The sequence below is a fragment of the Staurois parvus genome, unplaced genomic scaffold (genome assembly GCF_062004578.1).
Source record: "Staurois parvus isolate SC_StPar_1 unplaced genomic scaffold, SC_StPar_1.0 ptg000299l, whole genome shotgun sequence".
NCBI lineage: Eukaryota > Metazoa > Chordata > Amphibia > Anura > Ranidae > Staurois > Staurois parvus.
The window spans coordinates 14,771,270-14,795,103 of record NW_028318095.1 but is presented as its reverse complement, the minus strand read 5'-3'; the positions used below and the strand labels follow the sequence as shown (position 1 = coordinate 14,795,103).

At 41.6% G+C, this 23,834-nt stretch overlaps 1 protein-coding gene across 3 annotated transcripts in view; it reads right to left on the bottom strand.

Moving 5' to 3' along the window:
• The window catches only part of ST3GAL6 (ST3 beta-galactoside alpha-2,3-sialyltransferase 6), a 221,127-nt gene that overhangs the window by 113,711 nt on the left and 83,582 nt on the right, over positions 1–23,834 (bottom strand). The window contains exon 1 of one of the 3 annotated variants that reach the window (XM_089682950.1): positions 8,907–8,944. The exons of the other annotated variants lie outside the window; for them this stretch is intronic. The gene's annotated coding sequence lies outside the window, so the exon portion shown is untranslated. Of the gene's footprint in view, positions 1–8,906; positions 8,945–23,834 lie in introns of those variants that run through there. 3 annotated transcript variants of the gene reach the window in all.

Below are 23,834 nucleotides of genomic sequence, written 5' to 3'. Positions count from 1 at the left end.
ATAAAGGAGAGTTCAGGGGCTGCTGAAAAAAACTTGCACAACTGCTCCTAAACTTCAGTTTAGCAGCTGCAGTGTACATGAAAAAAACAAGAGGAATTGCCTTAAGAAGATCTCTGGCATAGAAATGGAGATCATACAATGCAAACCCACAGCAACCCCCGAAGAGCTGTATGAGTGCGATTCCTGTGAAATGGTACATAAGACACAAATCTCCTATAAAAAGGGAACAGAGAGGAAGGCAGATTTCCTGTGTATTGTCCTATACATAGCTCTCATGACTGTTCATAAAAGAGCTGCTCAGCTGTAAAATAAACATAGGGAATCACACAAAGGCCACCCCACTGCTTGTATCTGAACATTTCTGACAGTTCACAGCTGCTAAGTCAATACAATTAATGTTTAGAACAGGGCATCAGATCAGAAAATAGACTGATAATTGTACAAAATCTATAGATAACTATGGGTGAAGGATACAATTTAAAAGATATTGTTCCTGACACAGTAGCACATGTATACGCAATCAAAGACTATAGACACTCCAGTGACATTTGTAAACTACGGTATATCTGGACCCCAACTGAAAGGTATTGTGTGTGCTAAAGCACTGTGGGGCATTAACAATTTCCTTTCATTTTATTGAATAAAACTATTTTCACTTTTTTTTCTCGATTGCATCTCAGATCTTCTGATCACCTGCTGCCTAGCAGTCACTGGAAAAAAAAAAAATCACACCTGCTTGCATAATTTGTGTTGAAAACTACTTTTAGTCTCCATTAGAAGGCCATGTGACAGGGTGACAAAGAAAGAACACAACTGAGAGACAAGGAAAGAGCACTGTCACCTTATAATAGGAACTGTCTGAACAAGCAATTTCTTAGCAGGATGATCAGGTAGCTGCAAATGTATAATGTGAATTTTGACATGTAACAACATGTTAAATGATAAGTTCACCTTTTGTAACGTTACATCCATATTCAGGGTGTAATGCACCCCCCTCCCCCGATCCCTGCTTTAAATGCTAGCGGAGGATCTTCTTCCATGTTGCTAGCTGTCAACTTTTTTAAAACAGAGGCCGCACGGGGCTCCGCCCACACAGCCGCCTCACTCATTCACAGTCATCTGTGAATGAGAGACTACAAGTCCCAACATACTTAGCGACAGCCGTGGCTGCACGGGGCTCCACCCACACGGCCTCCTCACATATTTACGGTCATCTGTGAATGAGAGACTACAAGTCCCGACAGCCTTAGTGGCTGTCAGCTTGTAGTCCTCATTGAACTACCACAGCGCTGTGGAATGCCGTGGTAGTTCATTCAATCTTACTGTCAGTACATCTGCCCGCTCATATATCCCATACGGGCAAGCAGATCTACTGAAAGATCTGCAGGAGACCTGCATGGCATCAGTGATCTGCTGATTGTTGGTGCAATGGTTTACAGGCTCCTGTGAGAAAATAATAAATGCACATTTTTTTACCTGCAAAAAAAACGTGCATTTATTTTTTTTTCTAAAAAGGTGAACTTATCCTGTAACCGCTTCCCGACTGCCCTATAGCAGAAGTAAGGCTACAGGGCAGTAGGGATGCGCAAAATCACATATATACGTGATTTTGTATTTCTGGGTAGTGGGCACACATGCGTGCGTGTTCCCTACTGCACTGCTCAGAATGCCAAGCACCACGTCCCTGCTGCCGTTTCTTGGCCGGGACTCAGTGATCGTCGGCGGAGCTGACAAAGGAGAAGTCTGCATGTAAACAATACAGATCTCTCCCCTGTCAGCACAAACAGGCTGCTTTGTATTGCTCTGCACAGCAGAGCAATACAAAGCAGCTTGTGTACACAGTAAAACACACACAGCATACAGTTAATCCTTTTATCTCCCCAGATGTTAACCCCTTCCTGCCCTGTGTCATTAGTACAGTGTCAGTGCTTTTTATTAGCACTGATCACTGTATTAGAGTCACTGGGGATGTCAGTGGCAGAATGCCCGCCGCTGTCCCACAATAAGTTGCTGATCACCGCCATTACTAGTGAAAAAAAAAATTCCAGTATATAGACCGCCATTTGTAGACGCTTTAACTTTCATGTAACAAATTAATTTACAAGTATTGGGATTTTTTTTTTACTAAAGACATGTAGCAGAATACATTTTAGCCTAAATTTATGACAAAATTTGCTTTTTTACATTTTTCTGTTGGACATGTTTAATAGCAAAAAGTAAAAAATATTAGGGTTTTTTTTTTTTTCAAAATTGTCAGTCTTTTTTTGTTTATAGTGCAAAAAATAAAAACCGCACAGGTGATCAAATACCACCGAAAGAAAGCTATATTTGTGGGGAAAAAGGACATAAATTTAATTTATGTACAAAGTTGCATGACCGAACAGTTGTCAGTTAAAGTAACGCAGTGCCATATCGTAAAAAATTACATGGTAAGGAGGAGGGGGGGGGGGGGTAAATCCCCTGGAGGGCAAGTGGTTAAAGCTTACATGAGATGCAAAGGATTGGGTTTGAATATTTTTTAGGTCAACCAGAAGATCAGGAATGATAAACTACTGGCAACAAAATTCTAGCTGATAGATGTAATCTATCTCATCATCCTTCCTAGTGACATTAGTAGAGGGCTAAACAACCTTAAAGATGTGGAGATCTACTTGAACAACATTAGTGAAGTCAAAGATCACCGGGCACAGTGTCACCTCCTCACGCCCAATTTAAACCTCTAATTGAAGTACTACCGTTGCACAATTGTGTGCATTGCACAGCAAACAGGTTTCAATCAGGTGGTGAGGAGGCAACATATCACCTCCTCACAACCTGTCAAACAGACTCAGATCACTTTTCAGAGGAGCAGCAGTTCCTGCTGCATTAGTTAATAAGCCCTTACTTGCATTCGGCAGCGGGTGGTAAATCGCTGTGGTTGAGTCACTTAGCAAAATGTAGCAGCCTCCTAGTTAGGTGCTAGTATAGGTGTTTTAGGTAAATTTAGTTGTTTTTTTGGGCTCCTGCATGGGAGCACGATATGTGCATTGCTACAACGGCCTATACCAGCCTTTCCCAAACTTTTTACCATGGAGGAACTCAATTTATAACAAGGGTTCTCTGAGAGTAAAAAGTTATTTCGTTATATTAACCACACCACTCTGGTGGTCAATGAGAGAAGGGCCCCCTTACACTGGTGGTTAGTAAGAAGGCTAATGGCCCATGTAGTGCGCAAATATATTGAAGGTCAGTGGAAAAAATTTTCTTCACATTAAAGATCAGCAGGAAGAATGCTCCCCTTACAGACAGCTAACATTATCATTGATGCCAGTGGTTACTTTGTTGAGACACCAGTGGAGACATTCAACTACTGCTATGCTGCTGGCTCTGTAGAATCGCATTGGTACCAAATACTATCAGACAAGAGACCAGTCTGCTCACTACTCAAGGCACCCTGGAGGAACCCTAGGGTTCCACGGACTAATGGTTGAGAAAGGCTGGTCTAAATAATCACCAAGAACTTGCTGATTTAAAAAGTCTATGGAAACCAATGCAGGGTAGGAGGAGACACCTTTATTCGAAGGGTTCCTGATCCCAGACACATTACTTTGTTTCTTAATAACTGTATACAAGTTCAGAATAAGCAATGCCTCTTCCCCAAGCATGAGGATCAATCAAATCTTTCAGGAACACACACCTAAACAATATAGGGGTGATCACTGTGATAGAACCAAGCGCTTGAGCAAAGCCAAACACAATTTCACACAAGATTGGCATATACCTTCTATAATCAGTAATTAATTATAACCATGATTCCTATCAAATTTTATTTAATAGACGAACAAGATTTTCCTCATTCTAGATCATCTAATGGAAAGTTGCTGAAAAATAAGAAGAGCGTTGTCAACAAAGCACTGCACAGTGTTGACCTCCAAAACATCTGCTGGCCTTAGAACAAACACAGATTGTATTATGTAGAAGCTAGGCATCCTTCCTCCCTTTCCGTAGATGTTTACTTGTAATTAAAGATGAGAACATCTGCCAGAATGGCAGCCACCAATTAACGATTGTCAGTGTGGAGGCTCCAGACAGGTTATTAACGGTACCAACTTGTCATCAACCAATTCTCTACAGCCGTTTTCCTCCATGAATGACATCTGTAAACATCTCCATAAGGGTGGACCAAATGTTTATTTCATGTTTGAAATAGAACTAGATTTTTCAGATGGGGATTGGGATTCCATGGTGGATAATATATGTAAGAGCTCTAGATTCCTTTCTCTCCGTGAGACTGCCCTTAAGGTACTTACTAGATGGTATTATACCCCGTGAAGAATACATGTTTTGTACCCACAAACATCCCCTTATGTTTTCGGGGCTGCAGGCTTACCGGTACTTTGGTACATACGTTTTGGGCTTGCCCAGATTTATCACTGGTGCGGCGCAGGATATCTGAGTTGGTAGCTTCACTGGTGGGTGCTCCGGTACATCTGACTATACAGTCTTGCCTGTTGGGAGCTTGTATCCCGGGGGTTCCTGATAATGTTATGAGATTGATGCATGCTATTTGTATTTCTACTTTGTGTGCTATTGCCCTAAATTGGAAATCTATCACTGTACCATTGGCCTCTGTTTTACATAGAGTAGATGCTGTGATGCTCATGGAGTGAATTCATTATACCTTACTGGACAAGATGCACTTGTTTGATAGAAAATGGGATTCATGGAAGGATCATAGACATTTACTACATGAATAGTGGCATTCCATTTGAAGGTTGATTGACGTGTACTGTTGACAGATTTATCATTCAACCTTTTTCATTTATATCTCTTGTACTTAAAATCTATTCTCTTTTTTTCTTCTATTCTTTTTTACCCTTTCTACATGATTGTGCCTTTCTGAAATTGTACAATTCAGTTGTGCCTTGTTGATACTGTACACGTTGTTTGAAGCTGTACTGTTGTTCTTCAGTCTACTCCTTGAAAAAATAAATAGTTTGTAAACAAAAAAAAAGAAATAGAACTAGAGAAATTAATGATATCCTGGTTTGAAATTATTGTACATACCAAGATAAACCTATTCCAACATATTTCAGGCAACTCCCTTTCATTCTTCCTTTAAACCAACACAACAAAAGCTGAATAGACACAAATATATTATCGTTAATGACAAATGACTGAAAAGGTCATAAGTATAGGTGGTGCTAATTAAAAGGCTTTCAAACACTAAACCGTCAACGGCTGGCAGATAGATATGTCTGTGAAACAGCTAGAGAAGATGTATACAGCCTTCTTACATACTGAAGTAGAAGTTGGAAATGTGTAAGCCATGACGACCACAGCATGCACCGGAACCAACAGATTATAATAGTGGCCTCATTTCTACCGTCCACATAGAGATATAAATTAACCTATATTAAATATGTTAAAAATGAGACAATGCTCTTCTTGTGTTTGCATAGGTGTCCTTCACGTGCTTCAGATTTTTAACTCAAATCAAAACATACCAGTATGTTAATCATCAACCACTTCACTCTAGAAAGAATGTCATTATGTGTATTTGCATGACAGTGGTTAGACTGAAAGCCCCTGCCTCTGTCTGCCTCCTGCTTCTATGCCAAGAACTACAATATAGAGTGCTGATCACAAGTGGAAAGTACGCCTACTAATTTAACTCAACAGATATGTTCTGCGGGGGTGTGGCCAGCTTCATATGCAGTAGACATGTGCTAGCTGTAAAGTACAACTATGGTGCAATATGACTGAGAGGACAACAGAGTCTGGTACTGCACGCCACACTTTTCTTCAGCGCAAACCACTGCATTGTATTAATCTAGCCTAACAGGGAACAAGGATGTTTGCCATATCCTGCATTGTAACTGCTCTGGGCAAGGTACTTTTCCATGGTTTTATTGTTTGTATGCTGATCTTGTAGGCATTGACAGGTAATCTGTACTCTAGACAATGGTTATAAAAGAAAAATGACATCTATCCATCTAAGTGAGCTGGATGATGTCTGAAAAAGTCTGTTGGTGGTCTGATCAGCAGAGGCACCTAATTGTCTTGTGTTTAAGAAGGGATTGGAATCATCTGGTTTATTGTACAATGAATAGCTTTATTTTATCAGAAAACTGCAATTTTAGGCCACAAAATGCTTCTTTTTTTTTAATTAAATAAAGCTATTCATTTTACAATAAACCAGATGACTCAAATCCCTTCTTAAACACACGATAACAGGAAACTCTGCTGATAGGACCACCAACAGGCTTTTTTAGATGTCATCCCTCTCACCTGATTCAACACCCACCTGAGAACCCTGCCAGAGGATCCAGGATTGGGACCTCAGTGGCATTGAGAGCAACCTTTCTAATCCCGTGTAGAGACGGAGTATTCTCTAGCTGTGCTCAGGGAAGGTTGCATGCATCTACCTTACAGGGTGAGCAAAACCTTAGCAGATGTAAGTTATTTCATCTTGGATCTTATAGAGAAACTAATTTTCATCAAAGTATTTGAGTCAATCGCTACATTTTAAGAGTTCTCACACCTCCCTCTTTTCTTTCAGAGCCAATTCACACTTGAGGATTTTTCAGCACTAAGCTCAATGCTCAAAAACACTCAAGTAAAAGTCCAATTATTTCTAAGGGCCCCTGTTCACACTTGAGCGTTCTGTTGCCTGTAGCAAAACACCTGTCGCTCAAAAAAGTACTTTACAGGCAGATCTGAGTTTTTTGTCCCCATAGACTTGAATGGAGAAATGCCTGAACAGTGGGAATAAGTATTTTTTCAAGCGTTTTGTTCAAATGTTTTTTTAGGCTTTTTAAGCTCAGACAGCAGCTGTTTATATTGGCCACAGCAAAAACACCTAAATGAAAAACACCTATAAATGACTGCAAATCAGCACAAAAAAAAAAATGCTTAAAGACGCCTGAAAAAAGCACTTGAAAAAAAAAACCTGAAAAACGCTCAGCTCAGTGTGAATGGAGCCTTTAGGTTGATATTCCCAATTGGCCCATGGGTCTATGATCAACCTTTTTGTGGCTAAACCCCTTTGACCTCCTTGGACCACCACACCGCACATCTTATCTATCCATCTAGTCACTAGCCATTCAGATGCCTTTTTTCGAACGTCCACAATCATACTGACTGCATTTCACACCGATTCTGCAGCACGTATGCACCATGTACAAATTACACATCATATACAGACTCTTTAATCTTTAATGTTTCATCTGCTGGTCTAATAATGACTACGCACTGAGTTAAAGTGATTGTAAAGGTTCCTTTTTTTTTTTTTTAAACAGTAAAAGGTGTTATACCAACCTGCTCTGTGCAATGGATTTGCACAGAGCCACCCTGGATCTCCTCTTCAGGGATCCCCCACCACCACTCCTGGCTTGTCCTCCCTTCCAAACACTACCTCACAGTAAGCCACTTGCTATGGAAGCACACATGCAGGCTCGATCCTGAGTCTGGCTGTGTGTGTCTATTTAAACACACATAATCAGCATAGCAACGTGTTAATGTTTTGAACACTGTATATTTTTATGGTTTGTAAATATATACTGTATGTATATGGGTGCAGCCATCTTTGCTTTACATATACAGGATTGCATTCCTGCTTTGCAGTTGCGCACAATGGTTGTGCTTTACTGAAAACAACCCTTACATTTCAACAGTTGTAAAGCAGTAAGGAATAGATTGTACTGATCCACTGAAAGTTTCATCTAGTGGCTTACCTACAAATCTTTTTATTAAATACAATAGCAATTATAGAACAAAAATGTATAAAAAAAGAAAGTCTTTAAAAACCAATTTAAACTACAAACACTGAAATACCTTTTTTTTCCCTTTAAGCAACTCTGCCTTTCGCAATTCCCAAACAGAATATCTAAAAGTTCCTTATGACCAGATTTAATGTTTATAAAAACTCAGTAAGTCACAAGTGTCCAAAACCTAATCCTGGATCTCAGCGACTCTGTCTAATGGTAGCCATACGCAAAACATATTTTTTAAATGATTGTATTGTTGATCGAGTTACCGTCAGAGAGAAATACAATCAAAAGATTGAAAAGAGAATTCAATGCACCATACACTTAACGATCTTACCGATCTATCAACTTACCTATGGATATTTCATCTAGACTGATCAGAAAAATTTAATGAAACATTAAGTTTTGCTCCAAATTGAATATCTTTTTGATAGTTTGTAGATTGGATCACATTGTCTGATTCTGTGAAGAATCGTTCGATGAGATCATTATGTGTATGGCCACCATTAGCGATCAGAGAGAGACATATTGCATACTATAAAATAAAATAAAATGTTACATACGCTTTTTTTTATTGAGTTTCTGGCAATAGGCTGGAATCACCCATCAACTTCTGAAATCATTGTAGAAAATGGTCTTTTGTTGGAGATGCCCACATGATGATTTTCCCTCCCCAACCCCCCTTTTCCCTAGCTACTTTTGTAATGACAGATAAATATCCAACAAGGCAGAGTGAAACACTGTTGTATTGGTTGCAGCAGTTAGATGAACCTCACAACCTCCAGAGACCCTGAGGAGGTGGGTGCCTTAATCAGCAGCACCAGTATCCTCTCAAAATTAAGCCAGTATCCACCCAAAACATAACAGTTTACAACACAGAACCCCTAAAATGCATGCAGCGTTAGTGCACTTGTGCCAAAATTACATTCCTATTTCTTAACTACGTTTTTAAAAAGCATAAATCATAAATACACACAATATTAAAAGCAAAACACAAAGAAACCAGAATTTGGAAAAAGACAATATTAATTAAACAGCAAAATAATAATGAACAAGAATCTTTAGAAAGTAAAAGATTAGACTTTAGACAGAGCTCAGAACACAAGCAAACAGCTTCTGGTTTGATAATGCCAATGAAAGGAACGATAAAGACTTAACTGTAAAAGGATCCCAGCAGATGGCGACAGGAGGCTAAGCCCAGCAGAAAAGAGTTACTAACAGGAACAGACACACTCCCTTTATGAACTAGCAAACAAATGTGTGTACCAATAAAGTTCTATCAGGTTAGTAATCAGTTGAGTGATTTCCTGAATATGCAATGAGCTTGGTTCTTGTTGCAGCGAGTGTGTTCCCCCTCTATCTAGGTGTGCACAGAATACTAACGTCAGAATCAGCCTGTCGAGAGGCAGCATCTGTCATATGGCATCCTCCCTCTTTTTGGACAGAGTACATTGAGACAGAAATGCACAAAGATGCTTACAGAAATCGATGCTTTGTTTTTTCAATGGCTCCCGCTTCTATCTCAGCCAATGAGAAGGAGGAGTCCCTGGATAGCCGAGACTCCAGTGCACATCGCTGGATCGAGAGGGGGCTTAGGTGAGTAGTAGAGGGGGGCTGGAGGTGATGCTGCACACAGAAGGTAAAAAACCTTCAGCCTTTAGAACCACTTTTAGGTTACATTCACACTAGCATTGTGTGCAGGCGGCAGAGAGGCGTTTGGGAAGCGGTTTTACCTCTTCCCAAACGCCTCTGCCAATTCTGCACATTACAGCACATGGTGCTGTTCTAACGGGAGCGTTTGCGTCGCGTTGCGTCAAAACGGACGCCTCTGGTCGAGCCAGGAGGCATTGAAGCCTCCTATTCTAGTCTATGGTGCAGCTCCGCAAACGCCCGGCCGGCATTTGCGGAGCGGTAACATCACTCAAACTGCATTATAGGTGTTTGTGGGGCGTTTAGCAACTGCCGCTAAACCGCGAATGTGGCGTTTGCCGAGCGTTAAAAAACACTACGCAAACGCCGGACCAACGCTTGCCAAACGCTATAGGGGCATTTGGCAAGCGTTGGTAAAACAGCCAAGTGTGAAGGAGCCCTAAGCTTTTCAAAATGCTGAGTTGCTTTAATAAGCACACAACGATCGAGGACAACCTGCAGTCATAAAATACAATGCTTTCTCCATCAAACAGCACAAACTCCCAGCAGACGCTTAACCAAAGCCTGGCAACAGCCACTTCTCAGCTTTGCTCAGATTAAACAGAGGCTCATGAGAACTATGCCCACAAGAAACTCACCTCTATACTTGCTGACACCCACACCAAATTCCTGAAGGTCTGAGACCCTTGGATAACTTACAATGGTTACTTGACTTTAGAAAGCAACCTGCTCTTGGTGTGAAAAACCTATAGCTTACTGCTGATGAGCCCATCTGGCTGGGTCACACAGAACTTCCCTTTCTCCCTCCCCTCCTTCTCCCCCAAGCAAGTCCCCCTCCTTTCCCTTTCTTCTCTCTCTCTCTATTGTTCCCCAGGCCCCTCTAGCCATACGTCCCCCCCTCTCCTTTTTCCCTGACCTTGAGCTTCTGTTTAGAGCCAAAATGAACTTCTTACCCCCAAGAGACGCTCACTCCCCCACCCAGAACTCCCCATTGGCTTGCTTTGTAAACTTGCTCCCCGTGGCATGCGTGGAGCCACTTTTACACTGATGTTACATGCAATCTACCTCTGCTCATATACCTTGTTGTAGCAACTGGGTATTATGTTTCCTCGCTTCTGTCTTGTGTTTTCTGCACCCTCTTATTGCACCATTGAAAGCTGTGTACTGCTTTAAAACCTAATAAACTCCTTGTGAAATTAACAGCACAGATTGCTCCTCCTGATTTTCTAAAATGAGTTAGAAACAATAAATCAGTAACCCTACCTTTACACCTAAGCGTTTTCTGCAGCGTTTTACAGAAACGCAGTACAGTCCATTTAACATGATTTCCTACGGGATATGTTCACATCTCAGAGTTTTCACCCGATATGCTTTTTGGAAAGGGTCAGGGACTTTTTTTTTATGCAAAAAGTTGTGTTTTTGGTTCTATAGACTTCAATGGGAATATTGCAGAAAAGCATGTATTGCATTTTAAATCTGCCTAGCAACAAGAAAAATGTTTAAAAAATGAACCCCCCCACAAATGCATCAAAAACACAAGTGCAAAAAACGCAATGCAGAAATGGCTCAAACGCAACTTGCATAGGTGTGAATCTAGACTAAATCTTTTTGTGTTGTAACAAAGTTACATTCATACCAGAAAAGCCATCAATTCAGGCAAAACAATAAACTGTCTCAGTGGTATTTTCATAGTATGTATAAATGATCAGTAATAATTACACGCATTTGCAAGCCTATTAAAGTATGGAGTTAAAGGTAATGTATAGTGTACATGGACATGTTGCTCCACAGCAAGCTACTCTGCTGTTCAGTCTCTTCAGATAACTCATAATGCTTTGGGAATCCTTTGGTATATTTAGAATTTCACTTGTAAAACACAGATTGTATGTAGAAAAAAATGTATGTATGTATCAATTAAAAGTAAACTTGTCAGCCATGTGAAATGTTTAGCCACTACCGGGCACTTTTATCGCCTTCCTGCCCAGGCTAATTTTCAGCTTTCAGAGCTGTTGCACTTTGAATGACATTTGTGCTGTCTTTTTTTGAGACATAAAGAGCTTTCTTTTGGGGGTATTTAATCACCACTGGTTTTTTATTTTTTTGCTAAACAAACTAAAAAAGACTGAAAATTTTGGGGAAAAAAAATTTCTTAGTTTCTGTTATAAAATTTTGTAAATAAGTAATTTTTCTCCTTCACTGATGTACGCTAATGAGGCTGCAGTGATGGGCACTGAGGAGGAGGCACTGATAGGCGGCACTGGTGGGCATCGACAGGCATCACTGGTGGGCATCGACAGGCATCACTGGTGGGCATCGACAGGCATCACTTATATATGGCACTGAAAGGTGGCACTGATAAGCTGCACTGACTGGCACGGATTGGCGGCACTGATTGGAACTGTTAGGCGATACTGACTGGCACAGAAAAGCAGCTATGATGGGCTCTGATATATGGCATTGATGTGCACTGGTAGGCACTGATATGTGGCACTGATGTGCACTGACAGGTGGCATTGATGGGCACTGACAGGTGGCACTAATGGGAACACACTGATCATCAGGGCACTGATCATCAGTGCCCTGAGGATCAATGTAGATGTCCCCTCTGAGGAATGCCGCTTACCGGCTCTCCTCTCCTCACACTGCCAGCACGTAATCAACATTTCCTGTTTACATGCGATCAGCTGTTATTGGACACAGCTGATCAGATGATAGAGCCTGTGTCATCGGCTCTTTACTACAATCGGTGATCCGCTTTGTCCCAGGGACACAGTGCACCACCGATCACTGCACTGCTCGCTCCTGGGAGCGCGCATGCGCAGTTAGAGAGTGGGAGAACATCATATCAAGTCCTCCCAGAATGAGAGAGCTGCCGCCGCCCGCCCCACATTTCCTTATATGGTGGGCAGGATGTGATTAGAGCCCTACCCAAGAGGCACCATAAGGCATCTATTTGTGTTAGTCAGGAAAACGAATGTTGAGCATCCCTCTGATCCCATTTTGTATTTAAACTGCCCACAAATCTAAAAAGGTGATCATGCAAGCATAATCCAACCACCTGCAAGAAACCTATTTCAAGAATAATGCAGAGCACTTCATATACTAATTTGTAGTTTAGTCTGACTAAAGCTGGCCATACATTATACAATTTCCTTGTTCAATTTGATTTAGATTTATCTTCAACTATGTAGTACAAGGGCCAGCCTAAAGCATACAGTTACATACAGTCAGGTCCATAAATATTGGGACATTGACACAATTCTAACATGTTTGGCTCTATACACCACCACAATGGATTTGAAGCAAAACAAAGAAGATGGTCTTTAACTGCAGACTCTCAGCTTTAATTTGAGGGTATTTACATCCAAATCAGGTGAATGTTGTAGGAATTACAACAGCTTGCATATGTGCCTCCCACTTCTTAAGGGACCAAAAGTAATGGGATAATTGGCTTCTCAGCTGTTCCATGGCCAGGTGTGTGTTATTCCCTCATTATCCCAATTACAATGAGCAGATAAAAGGTCCAGAGTTCATTTCAAGTGTGCTATTTGCATTTGGAATCTGTTGCTGTCAACTCTCAAGATGAGATCCAAAGAGCTGTCACTATCAGTGAAGCAAGCCATCATTAGGCTGAAAAAACAAAACAAACCCATCAGAGAGATAGCAAAAACATTAGGCGTGGCCAAAACAACTGTTTGGAACATTCTTAAAAAGAAGGAACGCACCGGTGAGCTCAGCAACACCAAAAGACCCGGAAGACCACAGAAAACAACTGTGGTGGATGACCGAAGAATTCTTTCCCTGGTGCAGAAAACACCCGTCACAACAGTTGGCCAGATCAAGAACACTCTCCAGGAGGTAGGTGTATGTGTGTCAAAGTCAGCAATCAAGAGAAGACTTCACCAGAGTGAATACAGAGGGTTCACCACAAGATGTAAACCATTGGTGAGCCTCAAAAACAGGAAGGCCAGATTAGCGTTTGCCAAACGACATCTAAAAAAGCCTTCACAGTTCTGGAACAACATCCTATGGACAGATGAGACCGAGATCAACTTGTACCAGAGTGATGGGAAGAGAAGAGTATGGAGAAGGAAAGGAACTGCTCATGATCCTAAGCATACCACCTCATCAGTGAAGCATGGTGGTGGTGTCATGGCGTGGGCATGTATGGCTGCCAATGGAACTGGTTCTCTTGTATTTATTGATGATGTGACTGCTGACAAAAGCAGCAGGATGAATTCTGAAGTGTTTCGGGCAATATTATCTGCTCATATTCAGCCAAATGCTTCAGAACTCATTGGACACCGCTTCACAGTGCAGATGGACAATGACCCAAAGCATACTGCAAAAGCAACCAAAGAGTTTTTTAAGGGAAAGAAGTGGAATGTTATGCAATGGCCAAGTCAATCACCTGACCTGAATCCGATTGAGCATGCATTTCACTTGCTGAAGACAAAACTGAAGGGAAAATGCCCCAAGAACAAGCAGGAACTGAAGACAGTTGCAGTAGAGGCCTGGCAGAGCATCACCAGGGATGAAACCCAGCATCTGGTGATGTCTATGCGTTCCAGACTTCAGGCTGTAATTGACTGCAAAGGATTTGCAACCAAGTATTAAAAAGTGAAATTTTGATTTATGATTATTCTGTCCCATTACTTTTGGTCCCTTAACAAGTGGGAGGCACATATGCAAACTACAACAGTAATTACAACAATTCCTACACCGTTCACCTGATTTGGATGTAAATACCCTCAAATTAAAGCTGACAGTCTGCAGTTAACGCACATCTTGTTCGTTTCATTTCAAATCCATTGTGGTGGTGTATAGAGCCAAAAATGTTAGAATTGTGTCAATGTCCCAATATTTATGGACCTGACTGTAGGTAGTCTGGCTGAAAAAAAAAAAAAGACAAAAGTTCATCCAATTCAACCATAAAAAAAAAAAAAAAAAGTTATAATCCTACACCCACAGTTGATCCAAAGGAAGGCAAAACCCCCAGCAAAGCATGATCCAATTTGCTCCTGAAGGGGAAAAAAATCCTTCCTGATCCCCCTAGAGACAATCAGATATTCCCTGGATCAACTTTACCTATAAATAGTAACCAGTTAAATTCTATGTATCCAAGAAAGAATCAAGGCCTTTTTTTAAAGCAATCCACTGAGCTGGCCAGAACTCTTGAGGGAGTCTATTCTACATTTTCACAGCTCTCACTGTGAAGAAACCTTTCCGTATTAGGAGATTACATTTCTTTCCCTCCAGATGTAGAGTGCCCCCTTGTCCTCTGTGATGACCTCAGGGTGAATAGCTCTACACCGAGTTCACTATATGAACCACTGATGTATGTATACATGTTGATCATATCCCCCCTTAATCGCCTCAAGAGAATAAACTCAGTTCCTCTAATCTTTCCTCATAGCGGAGTTCCTCCATTCCTCTTACCAGTTTGGTTGCCCTTCTCCAATTCTCCAATGTTCTTTTTCTGAATTGGTGCCCAAAATTGAACTGCAAATTCCAAATACAAAATTGAAAGTGTTTTGGTTTTACCTAATGGTTTTGGTAAATCTGAAGGAAACTTGTACAAGAAAATTGTATAACGTATGGCCAGCCCTAGGCTTGCCATACATTATACGATTTTCCTTTAGATTTACCAAAAAGTATATAATATGGAGGTCAACCCTAAACAACACTTTTAATTGTATCCAATTAGGCAGGCTCTTGCACTACATAGTTGAAGGTAAATCTAATGGAATTTGTACAGAAAATTGTATAATGTATGGCCAGCCTTAGCCTGCAAGTAGATAAAACGAAGAAAGGGGCAGAAGGAGTAAAGCAAAAAAAAAAAAGTAAACAGGACTGGGCTGCAGAGAGGAGGCTTTTATAGCTAACAAAAATCATATTGGGGTACTCTTCATCCTGCCCAAGTACAGACACCCCAAAGAGACCCTGTCACTGGTATTTTTTTTCTAAAAAAAAGGGCATCTGTAAGTACTCACCCCTCTGCTGTGTTGGAGGGTATCAACTCAGTTAACTCTTTTGATGCCAATATTTGCTGGCAAAACCACTAACTTCGGACACATTTCCAGGTGCATAAGTTGCTGGGTGCTCTGCTGTAAAAGGTTTGATCCATCTGCTCCTGCATCACTACAGGACTGCAGTAGTGACATAGTGAATGGCTGTAATGCATAGGCATTGGCAGTCTAGGCATCTCAGCTGCTCATCTGGAATGAGGGGACACATAGGGATGTGCTGGCGTGCTAGCTACAAAAACACATACAAGTGTTACTAATGACAGGACACACATACAGGCACCAGGTGTAGAGGGAAGCCTGTAATGACATAAATGAGTAGGATTCCTGCACTACCCTAGAAAAAAGTAAAATACAGAGAAGTCAGAGTACGGCTAGCCATATGTTATACAATTTTCTTAAAATTTTCTGTACAATTTCCTTTATATTTATCTTCAACTATGTAGTGCAATGGCCTGCCTAATTGGATACATTTGAAAGTGTTATTTCTAAATCTAAAAGGAAAATTGTACAATGTATACCCAAGCCTAAGGTTTTGACACACATATTTGCAAGTATTCAGTGACACAAAGTGGTGAAGTTATCGAGTCTGTATGTCTGCCTCACAAATAGCAAGAAAAGTCAACAGCAGCAATCTATATATGTGCACAAACATTTCAATGGGTGACATAAGGTGGATCAGTTCACTAGTATGCCAGGACATGACAATGTAAGGCGGGCTTCACACCCATGGTGCATTGCGGTGAATTCTGATTGAAACCCCAAGGTACCTCAACAGAGCACCTGTTTCGCAGCACACTGCCACACACGGTAACACAGTAGCACATATTGCATTCTGCTGGAAATAAAAAGATGAAGGTCCATTATTTTGGTTGTTCTGGTGTGTTGGAAGCCTATTTAAATGAATAGGTTTCCTTAGCACAAGCTGCATTAATGAGTGTGCATTACCGCAACTCCCCAGAGCAGACAGGTGTGAAGGGGCCCCAAGAAATGATGTAAGAACACAGGACGGCTCTTCATCAGAGGCTTTTACCAATTTATACACACTGGCAGTTTGATAAGATGTTCTACACAGCTGTGAGACAATTAAGAGACATGAACCTTGTAAATGTATTCAGTGTACTAGCAATAAAGGTTTCACTGTGTTTGCTGTGCATTGGAGTAATGTAAACACCAACTGCTTGCTATTATCAGCAGACCAGGTAAAAAAAAATAATTGCTGAAATAGGATGTTGCTTGGAGAAAATAAAAACATTGCATCAGTGCTCCGATCATAAATGAGTTATGTTGGATCCACCATAGGTGTTTGCAACTACTACAAATAACACATCTTTGAGAGGCTGTAAAGGGTTAACTGAACAAATGTCAGAAACATGCCACACAACAAGGTATTCCACCTGCTGCAGGAACTATATTCTGGGACCAATGCTTCATGGAAGTGCCCCAAACAATGCATGCTTTCATAGGCAGCTGTGACCAGAAGTTAAACCGAGATGTATTCATTAATGATTCTCTTTTCTACTACTGTACCAAGACAAACCGAAGGACAGCAGCTAGGAAAGGCCAATGTTAGTCCTACACATTTCTTACATTCAATTTCCACACCCACATTGAACAGTGTGGATGGAGGAATCTTCAAAGCTGGCTATTGTTTTCAGACAGCAGAAGCACCTGCAGCTGTCTGAATACTCCAACAGCGACTGCATCTGATTTCTCAGCCCCTTTGATTTTTCAACCAATGTCTGTAGAGATGGGTGGTGCTTGAAGGGCTTTATCAACTGAAATTCAAGCCAAGTATGTCCAGCTTGAAGCTATTACTGAAAATCAAAAGAGGTCATCAGGAAATATGTCTTGCATGTCCTGCAGTTCATATAACAAACTGCTGGAACAAAGTTGAGTTGGGATTTAAAAAAATATATAGAACAGATAGAAAGTGCAATAACATTTTGTGATGCCTCAGTAAAATGCTATTGTAGAATATTTTATAATCAAAAAGGTCCTTGGCAAACAGCATATGTCATAAAATACATCCAAGCTGAGACCTGCTTGATCCACTAGATGCAAGAGAAGACCAACTGTGGTTCCCATTCAACAGCACCTATGATCTCAAGGGCAGGGCCATACAAAAGGCAGTAAGGCTAGGTTCACACTAGCCAGCAAGCTGTGGACTGGTTGCAGGTGTGGGAAGCAATGTAATTCCAGCACCTGCAGCCACACAGCATTTTCCTTGCGATACGCAGGGGGTGCCTTTCATTCGCATTGAAACCACATGGTCAAAAAGACCATGCAAATTCCATGAGGATGCATTTTGGAAAAGGTGCATGCACCTTTTCCTTGTGTGAAACACAGGTACAGCGGACCATTCAAATGAATTGGCTGCCATACCTGTGCAAACACGGCCCGCTGTAATGTGAACCAGGGGTAAGTGTGCAGGCCAAGTAGCTCGAAAGAAATTGGTCAGTTCATGAAATACATTAAAGGAGAAGTTCACTTTTACAAAAAAAATAAATAAATAAAATGCACAGTTTTTTGCAGGTAAAGAAATATGCATTATTTTTTTGTTAGGGACCTGTAAAGCATTGCGCCCACAATCAGCAGATCGTGGGTGTAATGCCATTGACCTGCCATGGTCCTGCAGACTGTCTATGTATTTGTCTGACCATACCTCCAATACAGACAGGCAGTTACACTCTGACAGGAAGCTCAGTGAACTACCTAGAGAGCTCAACAGTGACATGGTAGTTCATTGAGAACTACAAGATGACAGCCACTAAGGCTGTCGGGACAAGTTGTATTCCAATTCACAGAACACTGTTATGGATGAAACGGCTGGGGGATCGGAAAGGAATCGGGGGGGGGGGGGGGGGGGGGGGGGGGGGGGGTTGCACGGACCGATGCATTTGTTACATGTTAAAAAAAGGGAACTTATCCTTTCAACAAACACTTGAAGCAGTGACTACATTCTGCTGAGCAGAAACAGTTGATTTCCCATATTGACTCTACCTTTTTGTTGTGTGTCTCTGTGTGCCACATGGTGCATGGAGAAGAGAAAGCACAGCAAAGAAATGTCTGAGGATTTGAGAACAAAAATTGTGGGAAAGCATGGACAATCTGAAGGTTACAAGTCCATCTCCAGAGATCATAATGTTCCTATGTCCATTGTGTGCAACATTGTCAAGAAGTTTACAGCCCATTGAACTAAAACGAATCTCCCTGGACATGGACGAAAGAGAAAAACTGATCAAAGATAGCAACGGAGGATTGCTCAAACAGTGGATAAAAAAATTTTGATCAAATTCCAGACTCTCTCGTACTATACGTTGCCATCTGAATGAAAAGGGATGCTACGGAAGAAAACCAAGGAGGACCCTACTGCTGACACAAACATAAAAAAGCCAGATTGCAGTTTACCAAAACTCACCCAAAGAAGCCAAAATCAATTTGGGAGAATGTGCTGTGGACATATGAAACAAAATTACAGCTTTTTGGTAAAGCCCATCATGCTACTGTCTGCAGAAAAAGAAATAAGGCCTTTAACCACTTGCCTACAGGGCACTTATACCCCCTTCCTGCCCAGGCCAATTTTCAGCTTTCAGCGCTGTCACACTTTGAATGACAATTGCGCAGGTCATGCAACCCTGTACCCATATGACATTTTTTTCACACAAATAGAGGTTTCTTTTGGTGGTATTTACTTGCCGCTGGGTGTTTTATTTTTTGCGCTTTAAACAAAAACAGAGCAAAAAGTTTGTGGGGAAAAAAAAAGTTTTTCTTTGTTTCTATTATAAAATTTTGCAAACAGGTACTTTTTCTCCTTCATTGATGTGCATTGATGAGGCTGCACTGATAGGCAGCACTAAAGGGCACTGATAGGCGGCACTCATGAGCTGGCACTCATGAGGCGGCACTGACATGCAATGATGGGCAGCACTGACTGGCGGCACTGATGGGTGGCACTGCTGGGCAGCACTGCTAAGCACAAGTGGGTAGCACTACTAGGCACTGATAGTCACAGGTGGGTGGCACTGCTGGGCAGCACTGCTATGCACAAGTGGGTGGCACTACTAGGCACTGATCGTCACAGGTGGGTGGCACTGCTGGGCACTTGTGGGAGGCACTGGTGGATGACACTGATCATCAGGGCACTGATAATCGGTGCCGATCCATCCTCTCGACAATTGCTGGTTATCGGCAGTACTTTCCTCACACTGTGACAGCGTAAGAAAAGTGCAGCAGTTAACCGGCAACTGTATTTACCAGTGATCTGCTGCATCACTGGACACAGCTGATCATGTGGTAAAAGGACACTGTGATTGGCCTTTTACCACATCAGAGATCGCCAGGTGTAAATAATGTAAATAAATTGAAACATCAAAATGCGTTTCAGCGTGTATTACATGTGTGTTATGAGAAGCTTTGACGTTCAAAGAAAGTGCATTGCAATGTGTTTCAAAAACACATAACAGATTTAAGGAGCACCTTGAACCATTGGTGGGTAGCCCAAAAAGACCTAACCGAGCATCATATAATGCTGTTTAAAGACACCCTTACCTGTATCAACAAACCAAAATTTGTTTCTCACTAACCTTATTTTAGTGAAAACAAATGACTGCTAGAGATTACTGTAGTTATTTGCATTACTCAATTACTCCAGTAATTATGGGGAGTCTGAGAATGAATTACTTATACGAATGCACTGAACAGCTATGCACACACAACTGGGGGGAATTCACAAAAGCTGCTGCACCAGTTTTCTGGCGTTAGTATTGCGCCATATTTATAAAGCATTTGTGACACCTTTGGCTCTGACAACGAATAGCTAAATGCACCACTTTTACATTGTGTGACATTAAATGGGGCAAAATCACTTGTGTCACATTCAGTATGACAAATTCAAAATAAAATACTGACAGTTGGAAGTGGAGATAATTAAGACCACCTCTCTTTTGGCGTACAGAGATAAATTGGCACAAATAGATTTGCCAAAGGGTGTTGTGTGGATTCTACAAGAGGTGCAGCATGAGCCAAATTCATGTACAAGTTCTAGTCAAGTAATGAATTTGGCCCATGCTGCACCACTTTGAGAGACACGCAAAATCTGTCTGCGCCAGTATTTGAATTCCAGGAATGTAATATCTTTTATATGACGAACACCAACTTTACAAAAGGCTATCTACATACAGTATGCATTGCCATAACTGTCCATCAATCCATGGAGACACTGGCCACAATTGGGCACATATGGTATTTTTCAGAAAAGACTGCCTATCCACTATAGCATTGGGACTGATTGGTGCTTCTCAAGTGACTCACCCATTGGAGAAAGACAATTCCCATACTGTTTAATACTTCTTTCCCTCTTCTCAAGAGAAAAAAATGCACTGTCAAGTCTGTTTACCATTGTTTTATTTACAAAACAGTCTTAACTGAGCCACACTTGAGCAGTTTTGTTTCCTTGCACACATAATGAGAGAACTGTTCACTCTTCATCACAAATAAGTAATAATCTGGCCCTTAAATGGAGTTTTCTCAAATTATAGACTCCTGGATGGATGTAACCAAGTTTAAATAAACCTGCTGCAGGTGTTCACATACCTTGAGCAGAGGCCAGTGACCTAAAATACAAAACAAAAGGAAATAAAGACTAAACCTGTCTCCAAGTCCTTTGTGCACACAGTGCCCAGAAATGGACACTTGACAGATGATTATTTAATTTAAATCGGATTTGCAGTTCCATCATTTGCTCCTTAACAGCCAGGTATTGTTAGTCCTGCTTGGATCAGTTTCATAAACTTGTGTGTCTGTATGTTAATTTGCCCATACAAATGAATGGCCTTCATTTAAAGACTGCAAATTTCTAAGTTCAGGACAGGAACATTTAACTGTCTCTAAACTCTGCTGCTTCTAAACTCTGGTAAAGGCCTATGTGTGCACAGACATATAGGAGGAGATTTACTATAATTGGAGCATTAAGAATCTGGTGCAGCTGTGCATGGTAGCCAATCAGCTTCTAACTTCAGCTTGTTCAATTAGGCTTTGGCAATAAAACCTGGAAGCGGATTGGTTTCTGTGCTTGCAACCAGGCCCTGGTGTTCCGCCACTATGGAGGGGGCCCCAAGCAGTGTTGACAGTAAGAAAGGGTACTTTTCTGCTGTCTGGCAAAAGGGGCTGGCCACTGGTCAGATGACCAGCGATGTCATGACTCTTGGCACCTTTACAGCAAATTTGAAAGCATCTGCAAGGACGGGGGTGGGGGAGAAGAGGACTAAAGCATGCAGGCATTTACAGGTAAGTGTGTGACAGTCACTCTTTTGGGGGTTCACTGATGTAAGGGGCAAGTGGAGACCCTAAGGTAAGGGGGGGCACACTGATAAAAAGGTCCCCCTTATATCTGTGTCCTCACTCCCCTCTTACATCAATGAACCCCTTTACCTTAGCGTATTAACTCTACAGACTCTGGTGTAAAGGGGAGCTCTGCAGACTGTGATGTAAAGGGGAATATTGCGGACTCTGGTATAAAGGGTAACTCTGGTGTAAGCGGTTCTCTGGTCAGCATCGGAGTTCACCCTTGCAGTGCAAGGGGAACTTTGCAGACTCTGAGGTAAGGAGGAGCTCTGCAAACTCTGATCCAGGAGGGGTTCTGTTGACCAGAGAACCTCTTACACCACAGTTCCCCTTTGCACAACATTCCCCATTACATCAGGGTCCGCAGAGATCCCCTTTACATCAGGGTCCACAGAGTGCCCCGTGGACTCTGATGTACTGTAAAGGGGAACTCTGATGTAAAGGGGGGATCGGTCACTACAATGTCCAGTGTACACTAGTAATGTCTCCTTGTCCATGTCATTCTGGTTTATTGTTAATAAAATTGTTTGAACAAGAAGGGGGGATCTAGGAACTCTGATGTAAGGGGGATTCTAATATAAGGGCAGGAAGAGGGCCGCAGCGAGACCATGATAAAGGAGGCCCTTCATGTTTTTTAGCACCGGTGCCCTGAAGGTTGTAGTTACGCCTGTGATAACCCCCATAGGCTTTTATTGAGCTGAGTTAAGGGGCTTTGGCAAAAAAAAAAAAGTCAAAAGCTCATAAACTCACATTTAAGAGCAGCAGTGTACATGAGGCTTAAACGTTGGATGGTGGTATTATCCAGAGTGGAAATTCAAAGCTTAATTACCCACTTTTTTCGTCTAGATTTTGATCACAGATTCCCAGTTGTAAAGTCTCATTACTCCTACAAAAAGCATCTCCATCAGGTTGCATTCTCTATAATGTAAAATAAGAAAAAAAAAAGAAATAAAACTTCAACTGGCAGAGATAGATCCCTTGTAACTGCCACTTAAAATTACATGTAAACCCTCACTGGAGGACATTTGGTTTGCAAAAGCACTGTATATCGTATTACTATGTTTTGGGAGATTGGGACAGAGTACGAACATACTATTATACACTGCTGAAACATTTTTTTAAAGGAACACTTTTTTAATCAGAGTAAAGCATCAAGTCAATTAAACTCCTAGGATATTTATCTGGTCAGTTAAATAGCATAGGGGGTTGTTAATCGGTTTCAGCTGCTTTGGTGTTAATTAACAACAGGTGCACTAGATGGGCAACAATGAGACAACCCTTAAAAAACAGGAAAGGTTTTACAGGTGGAGGCCACTGACTTTTTTTCTCTACTCATGTTTTCTGAATGTTTTTCACTAGTTTTGTATTTGGCTAGAGCCAGTGTCACTACTTGTAGCATGAGGACCCTACAGAGTTTGCATAGGCAGTCCAACTCTTCCAGGATGGCACATCAATATGTACCATTGCTAGAATGCATGTTGTCTCCCAGCAGAGTCTCAAGAGCATGGAGGAGATTCCAGGAAACAGGCAGTTACTCCAGGAAAGCTGGACAGAGCCATAGAAGGTCCTTAACCCATCAGCAGGACCAGTATCTGCTCCTTTGTGCAAGGAGGAACAGGATGAGCTTTGTCAGTGCCCTACAAAATTACCTCCAGCAGGCCACTGTGTGAATGTATCTGACCAAACAATCAGAAACAGATTTCATGAGGGTCCTGACATCCTCTAGTGGACCCTGTGCTCACTGCCCGGCACCATAGAGCTTCACTGGCATTTGCCATTGAACACCAGAATTGGCAGGTCCGCCACTGGCACCCTGTGCTTTTCACAGATGAGCGCAGGTTCACCCTGAGCACATGTGACAGACATGAAAAGGTCTGAGAAGCCGTGCAGAACATTATGCTGCCTGTAACATCATTCAGCATGACCGTTTTGGTGGTGGGTCAGGGATGGACTGGGGAGGCATATCCATGGAAAGAAACACAGACCTCTACAGGCTAGACAATGGCACCCTGACTGCCATTAGATATTGTGATGAAATTCTTAGACCTTTTTTGTCAGACCCTAC